Below are 15,785 nucleotides of genomic sequence, written 5' to 3'. Positions count from 1 at the left end.
AGATTTGCCATAGAGCCTTTTTGAAAATATTTTGTAAAAAGGTGGCTCTGATACCACTTGTGTAGTGACCCTGCATGGAATCACCTACTAACTGGCAACTAATAGCATGCATTAAACTTAATACAGAAAAATACTTAACAGAGTAAAACGTGCGGAAACATAATCCATAATTTACATATCAGCTTAGTAAAGTATATCCAAGCTTAATACTTTAGTGATAAAACCATATCGAAAAACTTAAAAGTAAACATTATACAGCTATATCGAATTCTGCTGTATAATAAATTCCTCAAGGCTCCTGCTCCCTAGTCCTGCCTTGAATTACCAGCTCCGTCCATCCTGCGACCTGCCTCGTGAAATAGGGTGTCCAAGATAACAACTAGGACGTGAGCGCTAACGCCCAGTACATAAACATGAGTAAACATATGTATATAATGCATGCAACAAGATAACTGGTAAATGGTCATCTGAAAAGTCATGCTCAGTACCGGCGCCACATAGTGCTGCCACCGCACGGATCAACCTCTGGGTGAAACCACACTCGTCTAGTACACCAGAGTAGTCAGACATACATGTCCCCACCATCGCGGTACTTTCAGTGATAGACTATCGAGTATAGAGCTGAGCGGCTCTATAATCAGGTATAACAAGGTATAGGCTCAACGTGTATATGCACATGACATATGAATATGGAAAACGGTAAATCATATATCATGCCATATAATAATGTCAAATAAATGCAACATATAAACATGAATACTCGTTGGCAATCTCAGTCAATGTGTACGTACCTCTAGGCTAGTTCAAGTATAGTAGATCCTAGGTTCCAAGCCTATATTCAAAAGTTCACCCTATCACTACACAAGTTCTATAAGCCTTAAATAAGCTAATAAGTACTCTCAAAACATAAATATATTCCCGGACCATACCTTCGTCCGTAGATATCCCTTTGGAGTCGCTGGTCCCGGATGACTATAACCACACCTTGGTTATTCCAGAACCTCGATTATAACCGATAGGGCCCTCAAGTGTATAACTCACACTATATAACTGGAGAAGGAAACTCGAGAATTCGTAATCAGAAATGAATCTGAAGGACCCTATTTATAGGAAAATTTTCAGACAAGTTCGGGCATTCCGAACTGGGGTTCGGATCGTCCGATCCAACTCAATGCATGCATGCAAGCCACGTCGGGTTCGGAGCCTCCGAACTCAGGTTCGGATCGTTCGAACTTCTCTACGTCCGACACTTGTCAAAATCCATGGCTGAGTAATCCTGCTTGCATGGCATGAGGGAGTTCGCGCCGTCCGATCGTTAGTTCGGATCGTCCGAACTTGCCTTAACTCCGAAGTCAACAAGCCATCTTCGAAGCCCCCGGTGTGCTGAGTTCGGGCCATCCGAAGTCCTCTTCGGACCATCCGAACTGGCTCAGAAAATGAAAATCCAATTCTTGATTCTGAAGTCCGATTAAGACCCGGAATTGGACAATTACCAACCCTTAATCATGTTTAACATATTATTATCTTTAAATGGAATTTGGGTTACTACAACTTGTTAAAAACTATTGGGGGAGGGGGGGGGATTTAGGTTCTATTGGCAACTTTAGCAATTTAAAGCGATTATGCAAATACGCAAGCGGAAGACTTAAAGCAATCAAATATAAATGCGATAAATAAATGCGTCATGTAAATAAAGCAGTAAAAGGGATATGTTTATGGAAGTTCGACGATAAATCGTCTACGTCTCCTCTTCTTGATTAAGATCGATTAACCAAGGATCCACTAGCACTTCGAACGTCTTGGCCTTGATGACTACAAGGATAGCCTTACAACTCAACACGATCACCGCGCCGATACAACTCGATACACTTGGCCTTAAGGGCTCCAAGGATAGCCACAACACTCGCACAATACACTCGGCTTCACACACGAGTGTTTACAACAATCGAACAACCAACTCACAAATGATCTTATACGAACAACCCTAGATTTTGAATATATCGCACAAATATCACTTGAACACTTGATGGAGAGGATATTGCTTATAAATAAGAGAGGAGATGAATTGATGATTTGAAATGGCTTCAAATGGCATGTATTTATAGTTGCTGATCTGTGTTGGTTTGGACCCTCCGAATGGGTCTTCGGGTCGTCCGAACTTTGTCTGATTCAATTTCAAATTATGCGGCTGGTGAACTGTTTGGGTGGTCCGAACTCGTCTTCAGGTCGTTCGAACGGCTGCATTAAATTCATTCCGGCAAATTTCTTCCGACATAATCTTCAATCGCCATAATTAGTTCGGGTCCTCCAAACTTTTCTTTGGGGCGTCCGAAGTGTGCATTTCGTGGCTTCCAAAAGTGTCTCCGAGCAATATTAAAATCCAGGAAATTTTTCGGACCGTCCGAACTGACTTCGGATCGTCCGAAGTGGTCTTCGTTGCCTCTGAGCCTGTTATCCGATCTTTATTTTATTCATGAAAATCTTCGAACCATCCGAACATATCAAAATCCGAACACTTCATTTTTTCTTCAATATTTGATTTTCATGGTACTTGCATCGAATAATTTCCTTACACAATAAATTCTAATATCTGCAAATTTCTCACTTAAAATCATTATTAACAATTAACCGAGTTTTGTAATCATCAAAACATATTAATTTGAGATTTGTTAATGCATTAAAAACATTTATCTCATTATACGAGATTTGTATCCGTTTAAGGCGTAACACGACCCTACCCGGATCCACTACCTAATTAGAGTTTAGAGCATAATTAAGCATGCATTAAATAAATTGCTGCAAAAAACTTAAATAAAAGCATACCGGCAGAATACAACCGGTTAAACAAATTCAATTATACAACCCAATGAATAAATAAGCCTAAGGAAAAACCCTACAGCTAATTCTGCTGTCTCCAAGGTCACTGGCCACTCCAAGCTTCTGGTGATCAATCCTGCACCTAGACCTGCCCCATCGAATGGGGTGTCCATATACACAGAAAATACTAGACGTGAGCTCTAAGCTCAATACGAAAGCACGGGTAAAACATACAAATATGATGCATACAAATGACCGGGTATCCATATCTGGGATAACTGTATACAACTGCTCAGTAATGGTGCCTAGGACATGAGTGGTACAACCCGGAAATCAAACCCTGCGTACACTGCTCATTCCTACCGGATGTAGACCGTGTCTTACAGATGCCAGTGCCGGCTAACCCATCGGTCGCAGGGCACTCGACATCAATCGTCCGAACAGGGCTGAGCTGCCCTACATGGCTCATCTCAAAATATGGACAAACACAATATGATATTCATATGCTGCATAATAATATGACACACAAATGCAACATATAAGCATGAAAACCCGCTGGCTATCTCAGTCAATACTTATGTATCTTACTACAGGCAGTCCTAGCAGTCCCACTCTATGTTCCAAGCCTATCAACAGATCTACAATGAAAATACTCATGCATCATTTTATAAGCTCTAAAAGCCTTAACTAAGTTATTGCATACTCCTAAATATTTTAAGGAGAACATAGCTATACTTGCGTCTGTCGTCAGCCATTGATGGCGACTGTCTCAAAATTTAGGCACAGCTTCGCTACGACGCCAGGATCGCTCTGCTACTTCCAGATTCCCAATAGGCCACCTAGATGAAAGAGTGGGTGCCCGGTGAGCCAACTTGTGGCTAAGGGCTTTTATGACTCTATGTATAAACAATATTTTGTTTAATATAATTTACACTTTTATAATGGCATTTACTTTATCTTTTATCATATTATTATGTTGTGACATACTATAAGATGTTTAGATGAAGACCTTGAATATACTATAGTGTATGTAAGATGTGGTGGCACATGGGGATGGCTATCATGAAACACATCTTATAGTCATTGTATATTCTAAACAGTTCCTAGTCGATTGAGCCGTCCGTTAATAAGGATAAGGATCGCTCAAGATTGGGACTAGCATTTGCGATGCCGAGTACCACGTTTCATTGGTATGGAACATAGAGATGTTCAAAGCATGCAAATGGATATTCATACGATGAATGATCGAACTACCCTATCCGGACTTTCCAAGTGGTTATCACTTATCGAGTGGATAAAGTCCGCGGTTTTGGTTGTACACCATTAGTACTTACTACTTGAAACATCATTGAGACTCTATATGCTAGTACTGTACTTTGACTCGTTTACCGACTCTATTGGGGTCATCAGGTGTTGGGATTGGGTACAGTTACGACACATATAGGAGTCGATGCTTTGTTGTCAAGGATTCACCACATACTTGCGAGTGTGGATATCCTATGCAATCTGAGGAGATATTAGTGTGACGAATCTCTGGCCAGAGTACATGATGTGTTTTTAAGAAATGGTTTCTTAGTAGCACATGCGATGTCACTATTTGATCTTCAAGATGCATTGCATAGTTATCGAATCTCGAACGACTCTCGATTTACCAATGGTTGTTGATTCGATCGGGATATATGGATGAAGGGACCATACTGTACGCTAACCAAAATCTATTGGTTCTTGCAGGCACTATCAGTGATACCTAGGGAATCATGGGGCGATGTTGCTAGGCGCTCTTACCATGATTCCATGGGCAAGTCGGAAATTGTTGTTCCGAGTCACAAGGAGTTGTGAGCCCACGGCTAGCTGTATCCCTGAACCATTGAGGGTCACACAAGTAATGGATTTTTAATCCCCGTTGAGATAATTAAATTTAAAGAGTTAAATTTAGTGAATAAAGAAGTGGGACTTCTTATTTAAGAGTAGAGGGAGTAAGATTTCCTAAAATGACATAGTGATGGACATTTTTGGAAACCACTGAATTCGGATTCAGAAAATTTATCTTGACTTTAAAAGATGCAGAAATGGTTTCTGTGCACATTGGTGAAATTGGTTTATCAATCTGAGTCACGATGAATTTTATATTAATTTCTGAACATGCGGGCTTTGCTTGTCAGGCTTGAACTTATGACTAATGGGCCTTAAGCTGTTAGCAGCCCACATTATAAATAAGTTATTGCAGTACAAAAATTACATAACATAGGTCACAAAATTTTCGAAAACCCTAGTTGTTCTCTCTAGGTGTGGCCTCCCCCTCTCCTGTCTCTGTTCGAAAATTCCAGCCTGTGAATTTCGAATTTGCAGTCTGGTTTAACAGATCAAATCTGTTATTTCTCTTCGTAGAAACTTCTGATAGACTTTCTAGTGCAGTCTGTCAGAGGGATTAAATTTTTGTTCGTGGACCTGATTGAAGAATTGTTCGTTCATCAGTTCCTGGGATATACAACAAGAGCAGTTTAATCTGTTGGTGTCCATAATCTCGTTTCGAGATTTTAAGGTAAAATTTATATTGTTTAAATTTTATATTATCAATTTTAATCGTAGGAATTTGATACCCATATGGAATCGTTCCATATAAAATTTTAAAACTTCCGCTGCCCGAAGGCAGCGAGCAGCGCCGCGTGCAGCTTGGCTGCGCGCAGATGGGCTGCACGCAGCAGCCCTGTGCGAGCTAGGGCAAGCGTTGCCCTAGCCCGCGCAGCTGGGCCGCATGGAGCGGCCCAGCGGCTGGGATGGACGAGTCCAGCCCAGCGATGGGCGGGCAGCCCGGGATTGTCCCGGGCTGCCCAGAAATTTTTTTTATTAAAAATTAAATTTTTTCGTGAATTATGAATTCTAGACCAAAATGGTTTTGGGCCCAGTTTTTGGCCCGATTGAAAATTGTTTCAGTTGGTCCACCAGGCAATGGGTCAAAATTGTTTGAGCCCAAAATTTTTAAGAAAATTAATTTTTGGATAAATTTTGAATTTTGGAAATTTATAAATTTAATCCCATAAATTAAATCTTTAATTATTAATTTTGGTACAATTGATAATAAAATATGATTTTATAGATAAAATTGGATTTTATATGTAAAATATGATTTTATGGATAAAATAGATAAAATATGATTTTATATATAAAATAAGATTTTATGTATGAAATATGATTTTATCTATTTATATTTATTGCCATTGCATGATATCCAATAAATTAATTTTTGAATTAAATATTATTGGATAAGGATGATCGATTGTCATGACCAATATTATAGGTGTATGTTAGGTTGTTTACATTTGACTTTATTATTGATTGTTGGGTTTTATTAATGGGCCTGGTTTATGGCCCAAATTTGATTTTATCATTTGTAATAAAAGTGGGCCTGGTTTATGGCCCGTTCCCACCCCTACAATGTATCCCTTTATTTGTCATAGTAATTTATTGTAAATTCACTAGAAATAGTGGGAGTTTTTGAAGATGGAGGTGGGACCAGCAAGCAATGATAAAGACTGAAGAAATGAAAATTGGAAGCACAATGTAATAGGATTGCATTGCATACTTGCATATCACCTAGGATTGGACTTAGACTCGTGATTGGCAACCACGGGTCGATTAGTAATGGAATCGATCATCCTAAAATATAATATATGATATTATCGTTGTATGCATGTTTAGACTAAATTGTATGAATCCCGCAAGCATACAAATTTTAAATGATGAGACAAATTTTCAAAATTAAAAATCCCTCATTTTAAATATGATTTAAAATTCATATCAATATAAATAAAGAAAATTTAAATATTGTTTAAATGTTCCTACCTTCCATCAACGATCAATGTATGAGATGCAACCCGCGGATACGGTCTGGCTTATATTATTGGGGGGGCCCGTTCGTCGGAAAGTTGTACATTGGATCGACACATGTTGTAAGTTGGATGGAACTCCCATAGGATTGGCTCATATTATTGGGGATCCACATGGCGACCGTCCATCACAACTTAATATTGATGGGTCATCTTGACATGTCACAATAAAAGGCGTCATATTATTGGGCCCTTATTGGACATGAGGTAAAAACATGGAGGTTGCTTTGGAAGCAATTGGGCTCTACCTTTTGAAAATTATGGTTGGCTGATATTATTCGGGACTATAGTTTGTCAATTGGACTCCATGTTCCCACTAAAGAAAATGTTTCTCGTTTTCACTAGAGGGTAGTGAAATCGTTAAAATTGTGGGAGTGAGATTCATAAAATAAATTTCGCCTATTTTATGTCTTAGTAAATTAATTAAACAATCACTGATTATTGTCTGTTTCTTTTCAGTATTTCATTAAGATTAATTCGCGCAATCCACTATTCTCTATTCTCGAACAAAATAAACTGACTGGCGCAAACTATACGGAATGGTTCCGTAAGTTGAAGATTGTCTTGACCTCGGAGAAGATGTTCTACGTGTTAGAAAAATCTCCTCCGAAGGAAGCACTAGCTGATATAAGTCCGGAAGAGTTGGCCAAACTTGATAAATGGTGGGACGATGATATCAAGGCCAAATGCTATATGCAAGCTTCGATGTCTGATGAACTCCAGAGGCGATTTGAGGATACCGTGAATGCTGCTGACATTCACGTACAACTCAAGGAACTTTTTGGGGCTCAATCGAGAGCTGAAAGGTTCGCTACTGTAAAAGAGTTAATGACGTGTCACATGCGTGAAGGGACTTCGGTCCGTGATCATGGGGTACGCGTGATTTGGCTCATTCAGAAGTTGGTAACGCTTGAATTGGTATTGGAGCATGAACTCAATGTGGACTTATTACTTCTCTCTCTTCCTTCATCGTTTGACGGTTTTGTGGTGAATTTCAATATGAACAAGATAGAGGCCTCCATTGAAGAGATGGTCAATATGCTTGTAACTTATGAAGCCACTTTAAAGAAGGATAAACCGGTTCTCTTGGTGGGCTCCTCTTCTTCTACTAAGAAGGGGCCAAGTACAAAGGGTAAGAAACGTTCTGCCCCATCCAAGAAAACCGGACCCGAGAAGAAGAACAAGACAAAGGCTTCAAACATGGAAAAGTCCAAGGATGTTTGCCATCACTGCAAGAAACCCGGTCATTGGAAACGTAACTGCAAGGAATATCTAGAGCAGTTGCGAACTGCGAAGGGTATGTTTTATATTGAAATAAATGTTTCACTTAATACTACTTCTTGGGTATTGGATACCGGATGTGGATCTCACATTTGCAATGATTTGCAGATGATGACAAGAAGTCGCAAGCTTAGAATGGGTGAGACCCAGCTAAGGCTCGGAAATGGTTCTAGAGTTGAAGCCAAAGCTGTGGGAGACGTTTATTTAATTTTGCAGAACGATTTTAAGTTACTTTTGAGAGATGTTTTATTTGTTCCAGACTTGATTAAAAACATTATTTCTGTTTCTATGCTTGATAGAGATGGTTTTTCTTGCAATTTTGTGAATGAGATTTGCAATATTTACAAGAATGAATGTTTGATTGGAAATGGACAACTTGAAAATGATCTATATAACTTAAAATTAAAAAACGTTCCAATAAATTATGTTGATAAACCGGTAACAACGAACAAAAGGAAAATCGATAGTCAAAACCCGGCAAACCTTTGGCATGCTAGGCTAGGTCATATTTCCTCAAGGAGGATGAACAAGCTAGTGGGAGAGGGCATGTTTGATATGTCTGATATTAACTCTCTACCTACTTGTGAGTCCTGCCTGAAAGGAAAAATGACTAAATCTCCTTTCAAAGGAAAACCTGAGCGTAGTCAAAATCTATTGGATTTGATCCATACGGATGTTTGCGGACCATTTAGTATTGGTACAAAATTTGGTCACACCTACTTCATTACCTTTACTGATGATTATTCTAGGTATGGGTACTTATATTTGATGAAATATAAGTCTGAATCATTTGAAAAGTTCAAATAATTCAAGGCTGAAGTAGAAAACAAACTAGGTAAGAGGATTAAAGCACTTCGATCGGATCGAGGTGGAGAATACTTGAGTACCGAATTTTTGAGCTATCTAAAAGAGAATGGGATTCTCTCTCAGTGGACTCCTCCTATGAAACCTCAGCTTAATGGTGTTTCGGAGCGTCGCAATCGAACTTTGTTGGACATGGTTCGATCCATGATGAGCTTCACTGAGCTCCCACCTTCGTTTTGGGGCTATGCTCTTGAAACGGCGGTATTATTGTTGAACAACGTTCACACTAAAGTAGTGAACAAAACACCATACGAGTTATGGAATGGCAAAGCTCCTAAGTATTCGTACTTGAGGATTTGGGGATGTCCTGCTTACGTGAAGCAGACAGTGGGAGATAAGTTGGATAGTCGATCCACCTTATGTTATTTTGTAGGGTATCCAAAGAATTCAATCGGATATTATTTCTATCATCCTACTGAAACAAAAGTGTTTGTTTCAAGGAATGCCACCTTCTTGGAGAAGGAGTTCTTATTGGATAAGAAAGGCAAGATGATGGAACTCAAAGAAATTCGAGAAGAACCCAAGATACAAAATAATGATCCTACACCTCAGGAACCATTGATTGACACGCCTATTACTAGAAGATCTGAGAGGACTTATAGGCCTCCTATTAGATATGGTTTTCTTCTTGAAGGGGATCAAAGTGAACCCGACATTGGATGTGATCCAAGAAACTTCAAGGAAGCAATTTCTGATGCAGATTCGAATTTATGGCTTGAAGCTATGCAGTCGGAAATAGATTCGATGCATACAAACCAAGTTTGGACTTTAGTAGATCCTACCGATGGAATTGTTCCAATAGGGTGTAAATGGATCTATAAGAGAAAACTTGGGCCAGATGGAAAGGTACTGACCTACAAGGCACGATTGGTGGCAAAAGGTTATACTCAATGACAAGGAGTTGACTATGATGAAACTTTTTCACCAGTCGCAATGTTCAAGTCCATAAGAATTCTTATTGCCATAGCAGCATGGTATGACTATGAGATATGGCAAATGGATGTGAAGACTGCATTTCTTAATGGAAACATTAAGGAAGAAATCTATATGATGCAGCCCGAGGGATTCACATCCATGGGAAGCGAGCATAAGGTATGCAAGCTTCAGAGAGCGATCTATGGTCTCAAACAAGCATCGAGAAGTTGGAACCAGAAATTTGATGAAACAATAAAGGATTTTGGTTTCATCAAGAACCCGGAGGAACCGTGCGTGTACAAGAAAGTAGTTAAGGATGCTGTGACATTCTTAGTACTTTATGTTGATGACATCTTACTCATTGGGAATGATGTAGGGATGTTGCAGTCAACAAAGATATGGTTATCAGGTAGATTCTCGATGAAGGATTTGGGTGAGGCGTCCTATATTCTAGGGATACAGATCTATAGAGATAGATCTAAGAGAATGATAGGACTTACTCAAGCTACCTACATCGACACTATATTGAAAAGGTTTTCAATGGATGAGTCCAAGAGAGGACATCTACCTATGTGTCATGGAGTCTCTCTATCCAAGTCTATGTGTCCCAAGACTGACGAAGAGATAGAGAAAATGACACACATACCATATGCGTCAGCCATAGGGAGTATCATGTATGGGATGATATCCACCAGACCGGATGTGGCATTTGCTCTGAGTGTCACGAGCAGATATCAAGCCAATCCTGGTCAAATGCATTGGAAAGCCGTGAAGGATATTCTTAAGTACTTGAGAAGAACTAAGAATGTATTCATGGTTTATGGAGGAAGAGAACTGAAATTGGAAGGCTATACCGACTCTAGCTTCCAAAGTGACGTGGATGACTCGAAGTCAACCTCTGGATTTGTGTTCATGCTCAATGGCGGTGCTGTCTCTTGGAAGAGTTCCAAGAAGGACACCACAGCGGATTCCACCACTGAGGCAGAATACATTGCGGCATCAGCTGCTGCTAAAGAGGCCGTTTGGATGAGAAATTTCGTCCAAGAGTTGGGCGTTATTCCTGAAGCTGTTGGTCCATTCCCGGTGTACTGTGACAACACGGGTGCCGTTGCTTAGGCAAAGGAACCAAGGTCTCATCAAAGATCCAAACACGTACTGAGGAAATACCACATCATCCGGGAGATCATGGAAAGAGGAGACATCACTGTCGAGAGAGTGGCCTCTGCAGACAATATCGCTGATCCACTTACTAAGCCCTTGCTAGGACCATTATTTGACAAACATCGCGAAGCAATGGGACTACGTAGTATGACTAGTTGGCTTTAGGGCAAGTGGGAGATTGAAAGAGTGGGTGCCCGGTGAGCCAACTTGTGGCTAAGGGCTTTTATGACTCTATGTATAAACAATCTTTTGTTTAATATAATTTACACTTTTATAATGACATTTACTTTATCTTTTATCATATTATTATGTTGTGACATACTATAATATGTTTAGATGAATACCTTGAATATACTATAGTGTATGTAAGATGTGGTGGCACATGGAGATGGCTATCATGAAACACATCTTATAGTCACTGTATATTCTAAACAGTTCCTAGTCGATTGAGCCGTCCGTTAATAAGGATAAGGATTGCTCCAGATTGAGACTAGCATTTGCGATGCCGAGTACCACGTTTCATTGGTATGAAACATAGAGATGTTCAAAGCATGCAAATGGATATTCATACGATGAATGATAGAACTACCCTATCCGGACTTTCCAAGTGGTTATCACTTATCGAGTGGATAAAGTCCGCGGTTTTGGTTGTACACCATTAGTCCTTACTACTTGAAACATCATTGAGACTCTATATGCTAGTACTGTACTTTGACTCGTTTACCGACTCTATTGGGTTCATCAGGTGTCGGGATTGGGTACAGTTACGACACATATAGGAGTCGATGCTTTGTTGTCAAGGATTCACCACATACTTGCGAGTGTGGATATCCTATGCAATCTGAGGAGATATTAGTGTGACGAATCTCTGGCCAGAGTACATGATGTGTTTTTAAGAAATGGTTTCTTAGTAGCACATGCGATGTCACTATTTGATCTTCAAGATGCATTGCATAGTTATCGAATTTCGAACGACTCTCGATTTACCAATGGTTGTTGATTCGATCGGGATATATGGATGAAGGGACCGTACTGTACGCTAACCAAAATCTATTGGTTCTTGCAGGCACTATCAGTGATACCTAGGGAATCATGGGGCGATGTTGCTAGGCGCTCTTACCATGATTCGATGGGCAATTCGGAAATTGTTGTTTCGAGTCACAAGGAGTTGTGAGCCCACGACTAGCTGTATCCCTGAACCATTGAGGGTCACACAAGTAATGGATTTTTAATCCCCGTTGAGATAATTAAATTTAAAGAGTTAAATTTAGTGAATAAAGAAGTGGGACTTCTTATTTAAGAGTAAAGGGAGTAAGATTTCCTAAAATGACATAGTGATGGACATTTTTGGAAACCACTGAATTCGGATTCAGAAAATTTATCTTGACATTAAAAGATGCAGAAATGGTTTCATTGCACATTGGTGAAATTGGTTTATCAATCTGAGTCACGATGAATTTTATATTAATTTCTGAACATGCGGGCTTTGCTTGTCAGGCTTGAACTTATGACTAATGGGCCCTAAGCTATTAGCATCCCACATTATAAATAAGTTATTGCAGTACAGAAATTACATAACATAGGTCACAAAATTTTCGAAAACCCTAGTTGTTCTCTCTAGGTGTCGCCGCCCCCTCTCCTCTCTCTGTTCGAAAATTCCAGCCTGTAAATTTCGAATTTGCAGTCTGGTTTAACAGATCAAATCTGTTATTTCTCTTCGTAGAAACTTCTGATAGACTTTCTAGTGCAGTCTGTCAGAGGGATTAAATTTCTGTTCGTGGACCTGATTGAAGAATTGTTCGTTCATCAGTTCCTGGGATATACAACAAGAGCAGTTTAATCTGTTGGTGTCCATAATCTCGTTTCGAGATTTTAAGGTAAAATTTATATTGTTTAAATTTTATATTATCAATTTTAATCGTAGGAATTTGATACCCATATGGAATCGTTCCATATAAAATTTTAAAACTTCCGCTGCACCGGGTATCACTTTCTTTTTCAATCCGGAGAACGACCGTGTTCCAACACTTGAAAGCCTAATAATAGCTAAAGGGAGAGAGGATAAGAAGAAAAAGTGCAAGGAAAAATGATCTCGGCTGCCCATTTTATAGACAATGATCGGACCGTCCGATTTGGTTCAGAGCGTCCGAACCCTACTTCCGAACTCCCTCAGCCAAACACGTGTCTAGCTTCCGGAGGACGCCTGCCGACACGAGTTCGGAGCCTACGATCCGACGTTTGGATCGTACAAAGTCACCCCTGTGATGTCACCAATGGCGTATTATTCCAGTACGCTGATCATGCACGATCGGATCCTCCAATTTGAGTTCGGATCATCCGAACTCTTCGGGCCCTCCGATCCTTTCCTCTGTTCCCAGTTCGGATCCTCCGAACCTAGTTCGGATCGTCTGAACTTCCTGGACCTTACCAACTATTTTTGAGTGTCCTGAATCCATTTCCAAACTCAGTTAATCCATTTGGAATTTCCTTAATCTAAACATGATCATACGATTAATTTCTCCTTAATTGTTAATTCCGTATACAGGTCACTACATTCTCCCTCCTTAAAAGATTTCGTCCTTGAAATCTAGGATAAAACCTAGAGAATGTATTAAAACCCTCAACTGGTTCAAACCATTGTCGAATCACTACGTATTTCCAATCACCCACTGGTTTCTTAACCACACTCGGTACAGAACACTTTTAGTTAGGATACACTCATCCTAACGCTGCTCTTGTCACAGTATCACTTGAATTTCTTTTCAAAAGAATTCGATCGACACAAGGTTATACTTAAACGTAACTGCCCCTCATGATTCTTAGACTGGTTCATTACTCCCATGCTCCCCTGAAGAAACCACAAGCTTCTAAGGCATTACTATGAACTCAGACCACCAAGTCTAATACTAATCACAGTTCACGTCTCTCAGTATAACTCATCAATGTTCCCTGATGAAAGCCAACATCGCTTGATCATCATATCATAAGGTCTTCTCATTACCATCGGTCTGTGAAGCAACGCATACACCACCATGGTAATCGTCGAATCTCCGATGAACTACATTGTTTCAACGATAGGTTACTTGCCCATGAATCTTTATAAATAGGCTAGTTAAATCTTCCTACGAAATTTTGTTAACCTTGGACATTCTCCTGACAGTTATACACACTTGAAATCACTGTACTCACATCAAGACTAAGGCAAGCTCTCACCCAAAATGCTCTACTGGGACATTCCATAGTACACCGGCATATGGAAACGCTTTCTATCCTGTCTCGAAACTCGACAGTCATTGCACCCAATATAACTCATCGCGGAGTCTTCGATGATACCTCGTCATCCCCCGTCCCAACCTCTCAAGGTTGAACATAATAATCCTGGAAACTAAATCCCAACAGATTTACAACAGTCAATTTGCGCCCTTGCTAAACGCATTAGCCTTAGCACTGAAAGAACCAAACCATCGGTCCCCTAGTCACTCCGGGGAACATTTCACGCTCGAAGTAACTTGTCACACAAAACTCATTCAACTTTCGTCCATTGCTAAAACGCAATATCCTTGACGAACAGTCCTCACGAATACGACTTGCTGACTGGAAAGAACGAATTCGATTCATCATGATCTTGCAAAGTATTCAATCCCAAAAGCAATCTTGTTGGCTACTAAGTCGATCATCGACTACCTCGATCATTTCAGAGACATTGCGCATCACTCGCTGAAATATTAGTGGCACAACCTGCTGGATTTCGAGAACTAGATCCTAGCTAATGTCATCTATCACGATCAAACAACTGATATCTCCTTGGTAACGTCCATTAGCTTTTCCAACACTTATCGGATTCACCATAACGGTATACTTAGATGTCATCACAGGAACACTTCATCGAAATGTTCGATGGACAACCTTGATATCGTTGTTAGTTTACAACTCTCACATGAAGCAAAAACTTGATCCCTTCCGTTACTCAACCTTGAGTATTCGGTTGCTATCACTAACCAATTGCTTAAATCCATCTTGGCTTCTTTCTAACAAGAATGCACAATCCTAGGAAACCATCAATTCCCTTGATTGTTTCCACTGTCAAGTTATCGCCTCACTTGACCATACAAATCCAATTGCAATCGCCCTCGATTAGCAGCAATCCCAAAAAAGGAACCCCATCTCTAGCGATCCTAGAGATTCTAAATTACCCAAATCGCCAACTTCTCTGATATTGTACCAAATACTCATCTCCTTTAAGCATTACGCGACAAAATACCATATCAAGTATTTCTTAATTACTACACTCTGATCATCACTGATTGGGCTCAACCAATCGACCTTGTCGATTCTACTGTGGCTCACACTTAGATCAACAGTGAATCTCAAATCAGACTACCACTGATCATCAAACCTACGTGGCTCGATCAACACTCTTGACTCGGCTGCCACAAGTCCACTATTCCCAAACACTTGGAACCCCCAAATAGCTCTGGTTTCAACGCACCCATACTTGATAACCAGACAATAACTATTAGTAGTCTGTCGCCACAATTTTGCGCCTTACTACTGAAAGCTGCCTCGTACACTAAACTTTATCACCCTAACTCTTATAGAGTTAGTCAATAGCCACTAGTGGTCATTAGCACAATTCCTGTGCCACCTTAGCACTACTAATCATTGTCTTGTTCATCCAAGACAAATATCAAGACGAACTAAGCTCAATAATTTCTCGTGACCTATCAACTTAGATCATTTCCATCCCATGAAAAATCCTATGCTTAATTCTGAAAAAATCAGACAATACTTAGCGAAATCATTGGACTCACTATCTTTTTCCTCGTTCACTCAAGATGAACGCCACGGCTCGTCAATTCC

This window comes from Henckelia pumila, chromosome 4 (assembly GCF_033568475.1).
Source record: "Henckelia pumila isolate YLH828 chromosome 4, ASM3356847v2, whole genome shotgun sequence".
Classification (NCBI taxonomy): Eukaryota; Viridiplantae; Streptophyta; class Magnoliopsida; order Lamiales; family Gesneriaceae; genus Henckelia; species Henckelia pumila.
This window is presented reverse-complemented; position numbering follows the sequence as displayed.